The sequence below is a fragment of the Chlorocebus sabaeus genome, chromosome 22, assembly GCF_047675955.1.
Source record: "Chlorocebus sabaeus isolate Y175 chromosome 22, mChlSab1.0.hap1, whole genome shotgun sequence".
In the NCBI taxonomy this organism is placed as follows: domain Eukaryota; kingdom Metazoa; phylum Chordata; class Mammalia; order Primates; family Cercopithecidae; genus Chlorocebus; species Chlorocebus sabaeus.
The window spans coordinates 78,496,897-78,514,735 of record NC_132925.1 but is presented as its reverse complement, the minus strand read 5'-3'; the positions used below and the strand labels follow the sequence as shown (position 1 = coordinate 78,514,735).

Here is a 17,839-nt window from a genome sequence, read left to right as displayed (position 1 = left end):
ACACCCTTGATTAGTACAGCTAATCAATATTTGACTTATATTTCTTTGAGACATTTAACCTATAGATTTTCTTTCCTACCTTAACGACCTGTCAAACACAATTTTGTAAAACCATCCAATGTGTGACAGATAATCTCAGGACTTTCTCCTAGATGTGATGCTCTAAGCCTTTTTCCTAGGGCTTCACTAGGCTTCATTTAACTGTTTCTGGTTTTATTTTTAAGTCATCAATGAAGGGACACTTTGTCTTATTAAAATGGATTTATTGTATATTTTGGAGTGAGTAAACAACTTGCTGATTCTCTAATCTTAGAAACTAAAGACTTGGTTCTTTAAACAAATTGAGACTCTAGTCCTCACTCTCTTCTTACCTCCCTGCTACCTAAGAAGTACCTCTTATCAACTCTACTGAACTCTCACAGCCTTTTAGACCCTAAGTCTCACTTTATTTGTCAACTGCATGTCAAAATAAGAGTAAACTGAAGGAAAAAACATCAAATCATACTTTCTGCAGACTGATTGTTGTGGTTTTAAAATGTGTCCACAATTTTTATATTTTTTATATTCCTCCTTTGAGTGTAGACTGGACTTAGTGACTTGGTTCTTCTACAGATAAAATATGCAAAAGTACCTACATGTGACTTTCAGGATCAGGTCATAAAATTCATTGCAGTCTCCCCTTTGCTCTCTCATGGAACACTTCCTCTGGGGTGTGGGAGACCAGAAATGCCTCCCTAAAATATGAAAGACTGTTGAACTGAAGACTATTAGGAAGAAATAGATGCAAGAGAGCTCTCTACCCTCCCTCTATTTGTCTGAAAGCAGGACATACATTTACATAGATTTCCCTGCTCTCTACCAGGGTGAACAAAGGTTAACCACTGACATCAGCTTTAGACACCCAATAGCCAGATGATACCAGAGGAAGACAACAGCCAGATGATACCAGAGGAATTAATACTAACAAGCATTATTAACAAACTTTTATCTGCCATTTGTTTGCCTTCCTTCCAAGTTGCTACCTGTTAAGAGTCAGAGTCCTCTGCCTTGTTACTTCTCTACAAATTTACTGTTTTGTTGAAGATGCTATAGAAGCTGGAATTCGAAGCCACCTCTTTAAGAACTATTCATTCCCTGGATGTCTCCCATACATTTGTGAAATATATACATTAAGAAACTTGTCCTTGTTTTTCTCTTGTTAATCTCTTTTGTAACAGAGGTCCATTCCAGTTATGAACCTATGGGTATTATTATTTTCCCCCACAAAGGAACAAGCTATCATGTTATGAAGACACTCAAGCACCCCACTGGAGAGGTCCACATGTTGAGGAACCGAGGCCTCCTGTGAAAAACCATGTAAACAAACTATTTTGGAACTGGATCTTCCAGCCCCAGTCAAGATTTTAAATGACTGCAACCCTGGCCGATGTCTTGATCACAACATCATGAGAGACTGTAAACCAGAGCCACCCAGTTAAGCTGCTCCATAATCTTGCACCCACAGAAACTGAGATAACACACGTTTGTTGTTTTAAGCTGATAAATTTTGGGATAATTACTTTATGGTCAGGAGTTCAAGACCAGCCTGGCCAACATGGTGAAACTCTGTCTCTAATAAAACTACAAAAATTAGCCGGGTGTGGTGGTACATGCCTGTAGTCCCAGCTGCTCAAGAGGCTGAGGCTGGAGAATTGCTGGAACCCGGGAGGCACAGGCTACGGTGCGCCGAGATTGCGCCACTGCACTCCAGCCTAGGCAACAGAATGAGACTCTGTCTCAAAAAAAATAAAATAAAATAAAAATTATTATGCAGCAATAGATAACTAATACAGTGATGGCTTCACAGATGTATTAACCTTTCCTCTATTTGGTAACTATATCTTATACTTACATTTTTTGTAAGCCCCTGTAATCAGGGCAGTTGACTATTACACAGAAAACATGTGCAACACTTAATTGACTCAAAAGGTAGTCTGTATTTTTTAAGTAAAAAAAAGTTTCTGCCAGGTACAGTGGCTGACACCTATAATCCCAATACTTTTGGAGGCTGATGTGGGAGGATCACTTGAGCCCAGGAGTTCAAAATCAGCCTGGGCAACATAGGGAGACCCCGTCTCTACAAAAATTTTAAAAATCAGCGGCGGGTGGTGGTACATACCTGTTGTCCCAGTTACTCCGGAGGCTGAGGTAGAAGGATTGCTTGAGATCAGGAGGTCAAGGCTCCAGTAAGCTATGATCACACCACTGCACTCCAGCATGGGCAACAGAGTAAGACCCTGTCTCAAAAAGCAGAAAAAATTTTTTAAAGTGTCATGTTTCTGATGGAAAATTGTTATAATAATATCATTTATTTAATACTCTTTTATGTGGGGCAATTATTATATTACATTCATAGATAACATATTATAAAAATATATGTTTATCTATTACATAATCTATAATCATATTATATTGTAAAGTTATCTCATTTCAATCTTATCACAACTTTTGCAGTTGATATTATTATCACAATTTATGGAGTAGAAAAGTAAGTCACAGAGAAGATGAGTAACTCATTAATAAATGGCAAAGTTAGAACTCAAAACCATGTTTAGAAGACTATTTTGTGCTCTTTCTGTGACCACAAAAGATTCATTTTTAAAAATCTTTCCACTAGAAAATCATCCAATAAACATGTGTGACTTTGCCTTAAATTGTGTCTTATCAGACAAAGTATCTCACAATCTTCCCACAGTAATCAAGATCCTAAAATATTGTATTATTGTCTTCATCCATTTCGGTTGTTTTTGCATCCTTTTTAACACATTAGAACATATCAAATTGATGTGGAAACTGTTAACTCAGCTGCACCCTGAATTTTCCTCCTGTGGTGAAATTCTTTTACATTATAATGAGTTTACTGGTACCACTGCTAACCAATCTCATTCTCTATTACTCTCACATAGGCTATAAAAATCTTAGCAAGTTGTTGGGAAAAATTAATTCAAATATCTATATCATTAAAGTTAAGACAATGTTTCTATAAAAATCTGTCTCAATTTTTGAAATAAGCTATATGGAAATATACTTAATCTCAGTCTCAATAGAGGTTTTTTCACCATCAAAATGATCTTTCAGATAATTTAGGTCAAAATAATGCAATACAAGTGAGATAATTGTTAAAATATTTTTCTCAAGCTGTTATTTTTTTTCATATCAAAAATAACAACTAACAATGGTTTCCTACATTCACAGATGAATGATTTTCTCCAATTTCTAAAATAAATGACCTGAGATGAATTCTTTCCAGAGCGCTACATTATATTGTGTTTGTTTCTCTAACTACACATTTTCTTAATTCAAAGACTAAAAGGATTTTAAAATTTCTTAACAATAGGTCTCATTGTCTTAAATTTTTATTGGTATGATTCTTCATAGAAGCAGATTTTTTTCGTTTCTCATTTTCGATTTGACAGTCCAGACTGTTCAATTTGTTGAAAGACAGAAGGCCTAAGAAACACATTAATCTGTTTTTCCAAAACTGTGGAGCTCCTACAGGCTCCTCTCAACATTTGCATAATGAAAAGTACATCTGTGGTGTTTCTGGGAAATAAAAATGTTTCCCAGTTTAGCTATTAGGAAATCTTTTTCTATATTTTTCATTTCAAAAGAACTTAGTAACTGGGAGACCACGCAAAGAAAATCCAATTATTACATAGTTTTCTCTACCCTTTTACTTACAGTTGGTCTTTGAAGGACACCTTTTATCTTACATCTTGCTATGGAATTGTTTGTGTAAATGCCTTATTTTCTTCCTCAGTAGATTATAACCAGTGATAAGCAGACGTGTTTCATCAAATGTTTGGCTCTTCTTTAGGTCCTAACTGAATCTCTTAATGTAAATATCTCTCAAATTAAAAAGGCCTTTTATGAGACTTTTAGCCACCTAAGACTTCAGACACAGTGTTAACAACAACAACAAAAAAATGACTTTGGTCTCCATATGAAAACTGAAATTTGTCCCTTATCCTTTCTTCAAAGGTATTTATGATAGATCATATTTATTAGTTCCAATTCTTCTCTCTCCTGGGATAGAATATAAGCAATTTTACGATTCTCTCTCAGTATAAGTGAAACACATTTTCTCTGCCTTGTTGATATAAAACCTGTTTTCTGACATGCTTGCTTTGGCCAATGAAATGTTAATGGAGGCCTTAAATGTACTTGCACAGTTTGATTTGCCTCTTACATTCCTGCTGTTCACATGAGAGGAGCATGCTGCAAATAGCTGTTAGTTCAAATGGGAATGAGAGAAATGTGGAATACATTTGGATCCAACATGTGGGGTTGATTCAAGTTCAGCTAGTGCTAGCCAAGCACAACAGAATCTTAGCCAAATGTAGATTTATGAGCAAAACGAAATTAAATTCTTGTTATTGTAAGACATTGATGTTTGGGGATAGTTTGTTACACAGCATTATTGCAGTAATGGCTGTCTATTACAGTGTCCCTTACCCCGTTAGTTCTCCTATCTTTGTTGAATAACTTAAATGAGTTAATACATTTCAGGCATTCAGTGAGTGTTGATTGTTGTTATTGTGCTGTCTTATGAATATAGGCTGTAAATTGAGAGATACAAGACCCCAACTGTCCAAAACCATGCTGCCCCCTACTCTGTCATAGTAGTGCCATCCATTCATACTTACAGTATGGTATAGTACATGGCACAGTTGATTTCAGAGACAAATGAATTTCATTACAGGAAAATTGGTTTCTAGTGCCTAAAAAAATCTGAGTCCAACCTCAACTGCTGAGAAGTAGATTTCTTGAAATCACAGGCAAGCACATTCTATAGGGGAAACAGGAAGGTTAAAAGGTATACCAATAATATGACTATTTAATTATTAATTTGGCTTCAAAAATCTATGTACAAAAACCAAAGAGTTCATTTCTATCCTAGCTATGCACAAAGACTTATCTCTATAGCTATCTCAGCATTATTTTGGAAGTAAAAATGTTGGAAACAACATAAATGCACAGTAGGGAATTAAGTAAATTTTGATACAGATATCCAATGAGATAGTATGGAGCCATATTACTTTCCTGTTATAGAAAAATATTAAATAATAGGGAAAGCTATCCACTATATGTTGCTTATATGGAAAAAATCAAGTTACAAAATGATATTTGCTGTTTGATCCCATCTTTTTAAAGAAACTATGTATTTAACAATGTGAAAAGATATTCAACCACACATATTTAATGCAAATGCATATTAAAACCACGTCCAGAACCGTTTTCATGTATTAGATTGTAACAGATCCGGAGTTTGATAACATTGTTGGGTGAAATGCTAAGGAAAAAGACATGCTCATCCATTGCTCATGAGAACTGTAAATTCATATAACTTGCATGGAGAATGATAGGGCAATATCTATCAAAATTGCATACACATATTTTTTTGACTCAGCAATTCTAGATTCAAATTCTAGAATTTCAAATTTCTAATTCTACAAATATATCCCCAAATACACTTATTATGTGCAAAATACTAAGTGTTTTAGGTTGCATTGCAGCCCCTCAAAATTATATGTTGAAATCCTAAGCCATGGTACCTCAGAATGTGAACTTATTTGGAGATAACATCTTTACAGAGGTAGTCAAGGTAAAATGAGGTCATTAGGGTGGACCCTAATCCATTATGACTGGTGTCCTTGTAAATACAGGAAATTTGGACACAGAAACACAGTCATAGAAAGAAGACGATGTGAGAAGACAGAGCAGAAAGATGGTTATCTATAAGCCAATGAGAAAGACCTGGAACTAGAAACTTCTAGCTCTGAGACTGCTAGCCTCAGAACTATTATACAATAAATGTCTGTGGTTATAGCCACCTAGACTAAGGAACTTCGTTGGGACAGCCCTATCCAACTAACACACAATTCCCTCATCACAGAATTGTGAAAAGAGAAGATTGGAAACAACCTAAATAACCATTAATGGGGAACTGGTTAAGTAAATTAAAGGTATAATGAATTTATATGTGTGTGTGTGTGTGTGTGTGTGTACATATATATTCATTTATTGAATACCATACATCATTTTAAAAAGAAAATGCTTTTTGTATTAATATATAAGTAGCTCCAACACGGATAGTTAAATGAAAAAACAAGACACAGAACAATATGAAGGCCCGGTGTGGTGGCTCACTCCTATAATCTTAGCACTTTGGAGGCTGAGGCAGGTGGATCACATGAGGTCAAGAGTTCAAGATCACCCTGGCTAACATGGTGAAACTGTCGTCTCTACTAAAAATACAAAAATTAGCCAGGCATGGTGGTGGGTGCCTATAGTCCCAGCTACTTGGGAGGCTGAGGCAAGGGAATAGCTCAAACCCAGAAGCCAGAGCCTGCAGTGAGCTGAGATCATGCCGCTGCACTCCAACCTGGGCAATAGAGTGAGACTCTGTTCTAAAAAAAAAAAAGAACAATTTGAAAATTATGCCACCATTTAGGTGGCAGGGGAATAAAAATATACACACATAATTATTTGAATCTACTTAGAACTAGAACATCTCTGCAAGATCACAGAACTTTGAAATCTCTGGAGAGAACTGGACAGTTAAGGTTCTGAAGAAGGAAGATTTTTCACTTTATAATCTTTTACTTTTTGAATTTTGAACCATAAGACTGCATTACTTATTCAAGAATAATTTGTGTTTATGTGGATATGTATATACATATAGTAGAGAAATTAACTGAAAAGAATATAAACACATAATCTTAGGGCAGTAAGATAACAGGTTATTTTTTATTCTTATCTCCTTTTTGCTTAAAGTATTACCTTTGCAATTAGAAAAACCACTACACTTTTAAACATATTATATACCATTTAAGGATAGGAACATAGAGACAATAAAAAGAGAATTGTCTTGTTTTGCTTTGCTTTTTAATCAACATGGTAGGAAGTACATTAATAGAAGGACCTTAGAGAGAAGCTTCCAGCTGAGAACCAGAAAATAAAAGCAATATTAAGTAATTTTCATGGTTATCTTAACTTCCACATACTAAGTCAAGGAGAATTACTTTATTTCAACAGATGCAAATGCAACAGCCTATTTTAATTCACTAGCTTGAAATACAGAACTCATCATTCATTGGGATGCCATTAAAACAAATTCTACATGTGTCTACCCTGAGATTCAGTCTTCAGTAATAGTCCACCACTATAATTGTGAAGAATCAGGTGCCTTACCTTCATATGTAGACTATCATTAACTACATTATATCTGAAAGACTCTCTCGCAAAGGAGAAAAATAAAATTGAGGATAGGTATTTGAGCCATTATACACTCCTGTGTATAATGGATAACACCGTAGGACTGACTGAGCTAAAGACAGCAATGATACTATTGTATGTGGAGCAAAACCACTCCCATAGGCATGCTCGAAGATAAACCATGAAAAAGAGAGCCCTGAATAATGTGAATTTTAATGCTGACTTTGAAAAGATTCATTTTTCTATAGGATAATCTGGGTCAGCAATAGACCTTTACAGATTTGCTAGTATTAAAGGTCTATGGAAAGAAATTGCTTATTAAAAGGGCTGCACAATTTGTATTCTCTTGAGTTTACAAAGCAGACAACATATCATTCATAGCCCCATATTTATCTTTAATATGTGGCTATTCAAGAATGAGGTAGTTCAAATGGGTTTTTTATTTGCTGGGCTAAAAATAAAATCTTGTCAAACTCAGTAGAGAATTTACAAAGCATTGGGTAAGAATGGTTTTGCATTACAGGTGGATTTAAAATCCCAATTTTTTGAGTCAGATTCAAACACTTCTCAGTTTTTACTCTTCTCCCCATATAGGAGTTGGGATAAAATTCTTGGCTCTGCTTCAGAAGAGAAATAATACATTAGTATTTTACGATGAGCCTTAAAGAGGAACACTGAAGTAAAATCATGTCTCCATAATTTTCATCATTATGAAAAATGTTAAAGTATCTCAATGGTGGATACTCCCAGAAATTACCTTGGGCAACAGGAGGAAGGTATTCCCAACTACCCACTGCTGACTCCTTTGATAATTTTAAAATACGAGTGCAACTTCTTTAACACTTCTCCCATGATAAGTGAGGTCTATGTCCCCTCCCTTGAATCTGGACTGGTCTTAGTGACCAGTAACCAAGGGAATGCAGTGGAAGCGATGCTGCATAATTCTGAGGCTAAGTGAGAAAAGTTCATGCAGCATCTTCTTTGTTTTCTTGGCATGCTCGGCATAGAAAACATGGCTAAGCTCCACATAACACATCTGATTACCCAGAGACCAACATGCTGGAAATGCCATGGTAGTCACATCCGCTGCAACCATGTGGGTAAGCCATCCTCATATGAGGATGCCCTGCCTAGTCAAGCTTCCAAATGACTGCAGCCCTGGATGACACCTGACCCCATGAGAGATCCCAAATGAGAGCAGGTTAGCTAAGCCCTTTCCTAATTCCTGACCATCTAAATAATGAGCAAAAGAAAATTGTTATTTTAAGCTAATCAATTTGGGTAATTTTTACATAACAGTAATCAATACTCATAATCATAAAAGAGATAGATAATGTTTTAGCCTTTTAATGTCTCTAAAATCTAGGATCACAACCAACCTTTATTCCTTAAAAAGTAGCATCTTTCCAGCCTGCTCTGATACTTCCAAGTTCTCAATATTACATTGATAGTCAAACAGAGTTTAGACTAAGCTAGTAAAGATTGGCCCGAGATGCCAATAACTTCAAGAACAATTGTTGGTCTCATATACCATCCCATACAATGGATCATTCATGAAAGCTGAACAAATGCTACCTTAGCAGAAAATCGGCACAGAGGAAGCTGTTGTTCAGGACATGCCGAAGGATCTGAGACTATTGACTACATAGAAACACTTCTCTTGAGCACATACATTATACTCATGTCTTTTCTTATCCCTAAACATTTTTCATCCTCTGTATTATTCAAGCGCAGGACACAGTTTTGTTTTTTCGTATTGTCACCAAAGCACAGCTATGTCTAAGGCTAGTAACACAGGACACATCTAAAGATGGCAGAGTTTATGATAAAACTTAGGGAACGGTCCACAATTCATCACATAACTGATTGTTGCGGGACAGTTAAAGCCCCAAACCTAAATTTATTCTACATAAAAGTGGGATGATTCAATAGATTCACTGAGCTTCAGTTCTCACTTGGTTTGCCAATGAAGCCAAGAACTTCCTGAGATGGGTGAGCATTTTCAAATGATAAATGACAGAGCACCTTGACCACCACATCCATTTAGATAACCTCCATGTGGCGTTAGGATGAACTCAAGCAAAACAGACTGACTGAATTTTGCAGTTCTGGGTCCAATTCACTCATGACACTTGTCTCATCATGATGATAAATTCTCAAGCAGATAAGCAGGGGAGCCATGCCTGTACCTCGGCTAAGAAGTGATTTTAAAAACCTTTCCTGAGTTGTAATATTCTATATGAATAATGTGATGTTCTGTTGCAAAGAAAATTCAAATTTCTTCCTTACAGACATTTTAATGATTTTCAATCACTTAACCTCTTTCTACATCACTTTCTCTATATATCAAGTGAAATTTAAGTTATTGCTTATAAGCGATTATTCAAAATTATTCAAAAGAAGAAATTTAATCAAAATTATAAATTAGTTTTAGTAATTGGAGGCATTTAAATAAAGAGCCCTGTATGATATCAATTGCATGCCCCATACCCTCTGAATGGTATTGATATAAGATGGGCATCCACTGTGTTTTCTTGACCAGCATCCACTCGCCCTTATTCTGGAAACTGAAACCTTATTTTCCTTGGAGAAACTTACCCTTTCCTCACCTTCAGGCCCTACATTTTGTGAGGGCTTTAGGCAGGGAAGATATAAGATTATTTTTGTATTTTTATAAAGTAAGTTGGTCTACATTATGGAGAATGAGCTTTAGGAACCCCAAGATGGAATCAGGAATATCAGTTGAGGGGATAGTTGTAGAAATCCCAGCATGTGATAATTATGTCCTGAACCAAAGTGGTAGTAATGAAGATGGAGAGAAGAAGTAGGATGAAGGTTAAAGTTATTGCAGATTGACTGGAGAGATAAGTAAAGAGAAGGAAGAGGGAGACATAGGTTGCTTGTTTGCAAATCTTGTGTTCTGTTGCCAACATCTTAAGGATAGAACCCATTTCTGGTTCATTCCAGTATCTCTCACTTAAGGAGGCCTTGGTTGAATCCAACCTAGTGTGATGGTTAAGAGCTCAGATTCCAAAGCCAAACAGCCTGAGTTTGAGTCTTGGCTCTGACACTTACTTAGCTGTATGACTTAAGCAATTTATCTGGTTCATTTGTGCCTCAGTTTCCTAATCGGCAAGATGAAGGAAACAATTAGACCTACTTCATTGGGTTGTCATGAACATTAAATGAGCTATTCCATGAATAATACCCAGAATAGTTCTGGAGAATAGCAAGAACTATGTAAGTGGTTGATGGTATAATATTCAACTAACTCTATTTTTTAGTTTTATAATATTCACCTAACAAATATTATAATATTCAACTAACACTCCCCCCAAAAACATATATTTCAGGGGAAAATAAAAGGATCTTTTGACATAATTTATCTTGGTTATTTGCTTCTTGGTGCTGAAATGGAGAAAAGTTACAAGCTACTTTCTGTTAAAAATATTACAACAATATTTTAACAAGAATTCCCCCCACCAAAACAAAACCCTGACAGAATGAAAAATAACTGTTAACAGGCCAGAATCATATTGGGAAAAGCAGGATGCCAGAAGGCAAAATCTGAAGCACATGCTATTTAATATCCTTATTAATGATCTGAAGCACGAAATAAATTGTACATTATTCTTATTTGCAGAAAATCATAAACAGTGAAAAATAGATCAACAGTACAGAATAATCCAGAGACCTTGGAGAGGCACACCAGTTTAAGTGTGATGAGTTCAATTTACAAGAACATAAAACAATACACTTTGGGAAAAATACTATGAGGCACAGACATAAACTGAGAATTCTAAAGAGCAAAAAGGCTTAAGAGGATTTGGGGTGATAGTCTACAACAAATTCACGAGAGCTTCCAATGTTATGCTAGTAGGAAAAAAAAGGCAGGGAGGTAAATATTCTAGAAGAGGAGCAATATGAAATTACTGGTACTGAGAGCTGAACACTACATGTAGTAATGGAAGTTATTCCAAGTCACTTTATGATTTTCCCATTTCTGCTTTAGAGAAGTACCTAATGAAAGCAGTGTGGCCTTTCTTCAAAGAGGTAAAAACAGAAATACCATTCGACCCAGCAATCCCATTACTGGGTATAACCAAAGGAATATAAGCCATTCTACCATAAAGACATATGCACATATTATGTTAATTGCAGCACTATTCACTATAGTAAAGACATGGAATAAACCTAAATGCCCATCAATGGTAGACTGGATAAAGCAAATGTGTTACATATACACCATGGAATACTATGCAGCCATAAAAAGAATGAGATCGTGTCCTTTGCAGGAACATGGATGGAGCTGGAGGCCATAATCCTTAGCAAACTAACGCAAAAAACCAAATACCACATGTTCTCACTTATAAGTGGGAGCTAAACGATGAGCCTGCAAGGACACAAAAAGGGGAACAACAGACACTGAGGTCTACTTGAGGGTGGAGGGTGGGTGAAGGGAGAGGATCAGAAAAAATAACTATTGGGTACTAAGTTTAGTACTCAGGTGACAAAATAATCAGTATAACAAACCCTCATGACACAGGTTGACCTATATAACCAACCTGCACATGTACCTTTGAACCTAAAATAAAAGTTTAAAGAAGAAAGAAAAGTACCTAGCAATATTTCCCTCACTATGAAAATGTACATCTTCATCTCTATATCTCTGAAATAGCAAGGAAACATAAAAAATAAGCCTGGGAAAACATAAACCAGGGTTTGTTTGTTTTTTTTTTTTTCCACAGCAGAGATAGGCTCCCAAGTGAGGAATTCCTTTAAGGAACTTGGATGAACAATAATACATCGTTGGAAGCTAGTTAGCTTCCCAAAAGATGATAGTTATTATAGACATCAGGTTTTGCCATAGTTATCTGTAAAGGAACATCAAGAATAAACACATGGCATTCATTAAATTACTCATTAAGCAAAAATTTATTGAGCAAAATGTGAATAATACAGGCAGGTGGTGTGTAATGTCTAGAGATACAAAAATGAGTGAGATATAATTCTCCTGCATGAAACAGGCCCTTCAGCAGATCATTATAACCTGGTATGGTAAATACAGCGATGGACAAACACACAGCAGGAACCCAGAAAGTGTAAGCTCTAACCCCAAGCGGTGGGGAGAGCGGTGCAGAGCAGAGATGGGAGATGCCCTAAGCAGTTTTAGAGGCTGGAGGTGCAGGATGAGGAAGGTGAAAAGTGACACCAAAAAAAAAAAAAAAAAAAAAAAAAAATCACTGAGTCCTTAAGGAGTCACTGACAAGTGTTAAGTCAAGAAGGGTGAGAGTCAATTTGAGGTTTTATAATGATCACTCTGGCAGCCAGTTTGGAGGCTAAATTTGAAAGAAGTTTAGAAAGAAATGGCACCTAAGAGTCCAGGTGAGCAATGCTGTAAGTGACATCTGGCTTTTTCTCCTGCGCTGCATCCACAGGAGGCCTCATTTCTATGGAAAGAGCACCCTGCACTGGCCTTGGGGAAGACCCTTTTTGCAGGGTCTACACTGCACTGACTGCATCCTTGGTTTAGAAAGAAATAGGCAAGAGACCCAAGCTAGGCTAATTATAATCATATCATCCTTTCTCTCTCCCTGGAACTTAAATCATGTGCCAAGAAACTAACAGACTGAAAGGGATGAAGCTACTTTACCAGTATGGCAGTGTCCTTAGGAGACCACACTATTGTCTGTCACCAACAATCCCTGAACCCCCTTCTTGTCCTTCTATATCCCTTCTTGCCCCTCCTGAGGCCTCAGCTTTTCGCTTGGATTCTGAAACCCGCTCCTGCCCCCTCGCCTTTCTTTTTTTTTCTTAAGTTAGCCAAATCCCATTCTGTTACTTGCAACCACAGAAGTCAAACTAATAAAGGACTGAGTAATCCTTAGGAGGTTAAGTAAGTTTCTATACACAGAATAAATACATATTTATTAAAAATATATAAAATAAAATTGTTTCTATATATTGAACCATTTTTTATTGAAGTATGGCTAGGAATACAATCATGTTCATACATACAAGTTTTTCTAAAGCAATATGTACCAAATTACAAATATTTTAAAGTCCTGAAACTGGCAAAAAAAAAAAAAAAGAGCAAGCATTTATAACTACAGTTGATCCTTGAACAACATGGGGGTTAGAAGCACAGACTCCTGCACAGTCATACATCGACTTACAACTTTTGATTCCTCCAAAACTTAACTACTAATGTCCTGCTATTGACCAGAAGCCTTACCAATAACATGAAGAGTAAACACATATTTTGTATGTTATATACTGTATTCTTTCAATAAGATAAACCAGAAAAAAGAAAATGTTATTAAGAAAATCTTACAGAAGAGAAAATGTACTTACTATCCATTAAGTCAAAGTGGATCATCATAAAGGTCTTCATCCCATTGTCTTCACATTGAGGCTGGAGAAGAGGATGGAGGGGAGGGACTCGTCTTACTAGCTCAGGGGCGACAGAGGTAGAAGAAAATTCATGTATAAGTGGACCCATGCAGTTCAAACCTGTATTGTTTGAGGGTCAACTGTATTTCAAATTAAACTTTTTTTTAAGTTTAATTGTAAAATTTATGTTTTTAAGACACAAGTAATTTTACTTTCCAAAACACTGGGTTTCGCCAATTAGTATTAGAAAATGTTTAAAGTTCTACTCCAAATCCCTTAAAAACTTATTGAAGAGGCACTAAAATCAAGTCATGACATCAAGAGAACTATTGAACGGTAGGCTCCCCAGGCATCTCCCCTCAGGGAAAATGGGTAGAGTACTTAAAATAATTTTTTCCATTAGGTATAGCAATGAATCAATTTAAAATTATTGAGTGGCCGACATTGTAACACAGAGGAATAATGTTCTGGAAGTCTCACTTAAATTACTGACATCAGATATTTGAAAATGAATGACTATGGAATCTGCCCACAGGTAAGACACCGTGTCTGCAATTATTCTTTCAATTTCAACTAGGGAGACATGCTTTTAAAAGCTTAAAATGAAAGGGGATTTTTTTTTAATTACATTGCCCATTGTATGTATAATTGTACAATCATGGACACAGACAGAGCCCTTCTCTTTCTCTAATAATTGGAGATTTTACAGTGAGGGCCACCTTCACCCAGGAGTTAAGTACTAGCTAGATACAGAAGGTCAGGTCACACTCCTGCTCAACAATCTTTAAGGGTTTTCCATTTCTCTCAGAACAGGTACACACTGATATGTAGCTATCAAGGACATCTCATCCTTTCTAGTTTCAAGCTGAGGCACTGACAAAAATATGCTCAATGTCTTGCCCATGGATCCCTTCCTGATGTATTTTCTCCCCACTGCCACCATTTCTGTTTGTCCATCTATCTGTCTGTCTAAATCCAGCCAGTGCTTAAAGATCACTTCCAAGTTTATCTCCTCTGTGAAGATCACTGCAGCCACATAGACCACTCTGGTTTATTCCTCTTCCAAATTCCTCCGAAACTCTCATCCTTACCAGTCACTGGCAATCATCAAATATCATCTAGTATCATGACTTTTCTTGTTATCATGTTCACTACTATTTCCATGACTAGGACATTCATTCATCCATCAAATATTCCCTGAATTCCTGCTAAATGCAGACATGGTCCTCCGTACAGAGAATCCAACTACAAGCAAAGCAGACATAGATATAGTTTAGTTGAGACACTTTTTTAATTAGTGTTCAAATAATCATTCAGTTGAGAATGAAATTGTGTCCACTAAGATAACTCCCGCTTTAAGTAATAGAAAATCTTCACTTCAAATTGGCAAAAACAGTAGGAACATTTGCCACCTCTCGAAGGAAGTTTGGTAGCAAGGTGACTCCACCTGCTTGCTGGTGTCTCAGAGCTGCCCTCCTCTTTCTGTGGGCTCCATCTTCAGGCTGGCATCAGCATGACTGCAGCTGTTCCAGGCAACTGTTCCATGACCGAGGCCTCATCCTGGTCAGCAGACGCAGAAATGGACTGTTTCCTTCTGAATCCTCTTCCTTTTTTTTTTTTTTTTTTTTTTTTGACAGAGTCTCGCACTGTCACCCAGGTTGAAGTGCAGTGGTGTGATCTGGGTTCACTGCAAGCCCCGCCTCCTAGGTTCACGCCATTCTCCTGCCTTAGCCTCCCCAGTAGCTGGGACTACAGGCACCTGCCACCACGCCCAGCTAATTTTTTTGTATTTTTAGTAGAGACAGGGTTTCACCATGTTAGCCAGGATGGTCTCGATCTCCCAACCTCGTGATCCGCCCGCCTCGGTCTCCCAAAGTGCTGGGATTGCAGGCATGAGCCACCGTGCCCAGCCTGCATCCTCTTCTTAACAGCAAGAAATACCATCTCTAAAGTCACCTAGCACATATTCCCTTTTGTGTCATTGGCCCAAAGTGGGTTATGTGCCCACGTCTTAACCAATCATTGTCAATGGGATTTACAAGGAGATGGAAATAAGGTGATCCACCCCTGAGTCGTGCAGAAGGAGCAGATACTGCAGCAAAATTCAGATTTGGTTATTACAGGAAAAGATGGGAATGTGTGACAAGCAGGCAACTAGCTGTGCCTGATGCAATTACCTAACAACCAATTAGGGGCAATAAGGGGAAGAAACATGATCTCTTGAGAGTAAGTACAAAGGAACTTACATAACAAAGGACACAGACTGGTGTACAATGGAGAGATGTGGTCACCTTTGCCAGATATTTAGGAAGTTAAGCTTCCAGGCCTTGACAGTGAAGTGTGTAGCACGGTGAGAAGGATGGCAGCATTGGAGATGACCTCCAGTTTTCTGGCTTGCACCTGCCTTGAATCAGTCCACTAATTGTTAGGACCATTTTCTGAGCTAGGAAACTTTGGAAAGAGACTAAGTGGGGAAGGAAATTCAATCACAATCCCAGTTTTGTGCGTGCACGTGCGTGTGTGTTTGATCCTTTGAGACATTCAAGAAGCAATGTCAATGAGGCAGTTGGGTGTATGGTTCTGGAACTAGAGGAGCTATCTGGGCTGAAAGTGCAAATTTGTGAAACATCTGTTTATTGAAGCCATGGGAATGGATGAGATTTTTCCAGATGGAGAAAGTAAAGACTCAGAAAAGGAGATGGCTCTGGACTGAATCTTGAGAAACTCCAGTATTTAATGCCAAGAGAAAAAAAGATAGCTGAAAAGGGGGTGGAGACAGAGTTGCCAGAAGATAGTAGATTGCAAACTAACTGGGGCAAGAACTTTTGTGTACTCCATCTGCCCCTCCAATAATAGCTAGTACATGCCGTACTCATTGCAAGCACTCCTATCATATTTCTTAATTGGCTACAAGTACTCCTTTCATTTAAACTCCTTTAACTAATAATGTTCATAATTCATACCCTTAAAAATACCATTATTACCAAATTGTATTTAATATACAAGGTAGCACTTCATTTGACCCATATGGATTACAGCCATGAGAACTGTACTTCTTCACATACTTCTGTGTGTTTCCCCAGGCACATAGTAAACTCCTCATTGGCAATGACCAGCTCTTATATTCTTTTTGTTCTCAAAGTCATAGCACGGTATTTTTGACAGTAGTCCTTCAGCAGATGCTTCTTGAAGGTACTTAAATTTATTCTGACATTTTCCATATATTTATAATGTCCTTTATTCTAGGCAATGGAATAGCCTTACTGTTCTTGTATTGAGTTTACAGCCAGGCATACCTTATGTTTCAATAAAAAGATCTAAGATGAGGGACCAACTAGTCTATTTCTAATCCAAACCCATCACATTTCCAAGGTCAAAATTATCAAAAGGCATTTTTTTTACTTAACTGTGCCTTTGCCATTTAATCTGCAGCTCCTCATTATTTTTCTAATAGAATGGTTAATAATTTACCAAGTACAAAAATGAAGATTATGCCTTTGAAGAAACATGCCCCCCTCCCTTTTTTAACCAGATAATTGCTAGTAACATTAGACTGCTGTCAATCAAGCAACACCATTCTAATTTTATGCTCCTAAAATGCATTAGGATTCATTTATTCTCTGTCCCTTTAATAGCCAACATTTCCAATTAATTTTAGAAACTCAATAGATAATGACTGTAGGCTGTCCCACTTTTAAGAAGCTGGGTCTTAAACTCAACCTGTGGTCATTCAATGGACATCTGTCCACCTTGGGATCTCCAACAGAGACATGCCAAAGCCATTGTCTTGTGTGCCTCTAGAATCATTTTAAGTAAAGGAGCAAATAAATGCCTGTCTGTATAGGTAACATAAAAATATCACTGCATGCATTTTAAGGGAGAAATCCATCTCCAAGAAAACAAAAGCATGGCATGGTCAATAATGAAGAAGAGAGCTGGTGAACACCGATATTTAAGTCTTACCATGAAAACAGCCAAACCAGAAATTTCAGAATAGTTCTCTCCAAAACTATTGGAATTTCACAGTACATCAATGACATTTTCAATAGGAAAACACCCAGCTCACATTTTTACCATTTGTGAGGACCCAAAACGAAAGAGCTGGATATAAGGTGCTTTGGTGCCAACCTGTATAGTTTACCTGCTTTGTATCCTAAAGCTTTGTGTCTAACAGGTCATCAGTTAAGCT

General features: G+C 37.1%; 1 long non-coding RNA gene across 2 annotated transcripts; it reads right to left on the bottom strand.

Moving 5' to 3' along the window:
• Positions 1 to 1,603: 1,603 nt before the first annotated feature.
• On the bottom strand, positions 1,604 to 14,727 carry LOC140709845 (uncharacterized). 2 transcript variants are annotated; one of them, XR_012090608.1, is made up of 3 exons: positions 13,612 to 14,727; positions 2,159 to 2,280; positions 1,604 to 1,771 (listed from the first exon to the last, which is right to left on the bottom strand). It is a non-coding gene; the product is annotated as an uncharacterized lncRNA (long non-coding RNA). The 2 variants fall into 2 exon arrangements; XR_012090607.1 differs by having other exon boundaries at positions 2,159 to 2,276.
• Positions 14,728 to 17,839: the final 3,112 nt, after the last annotated feature.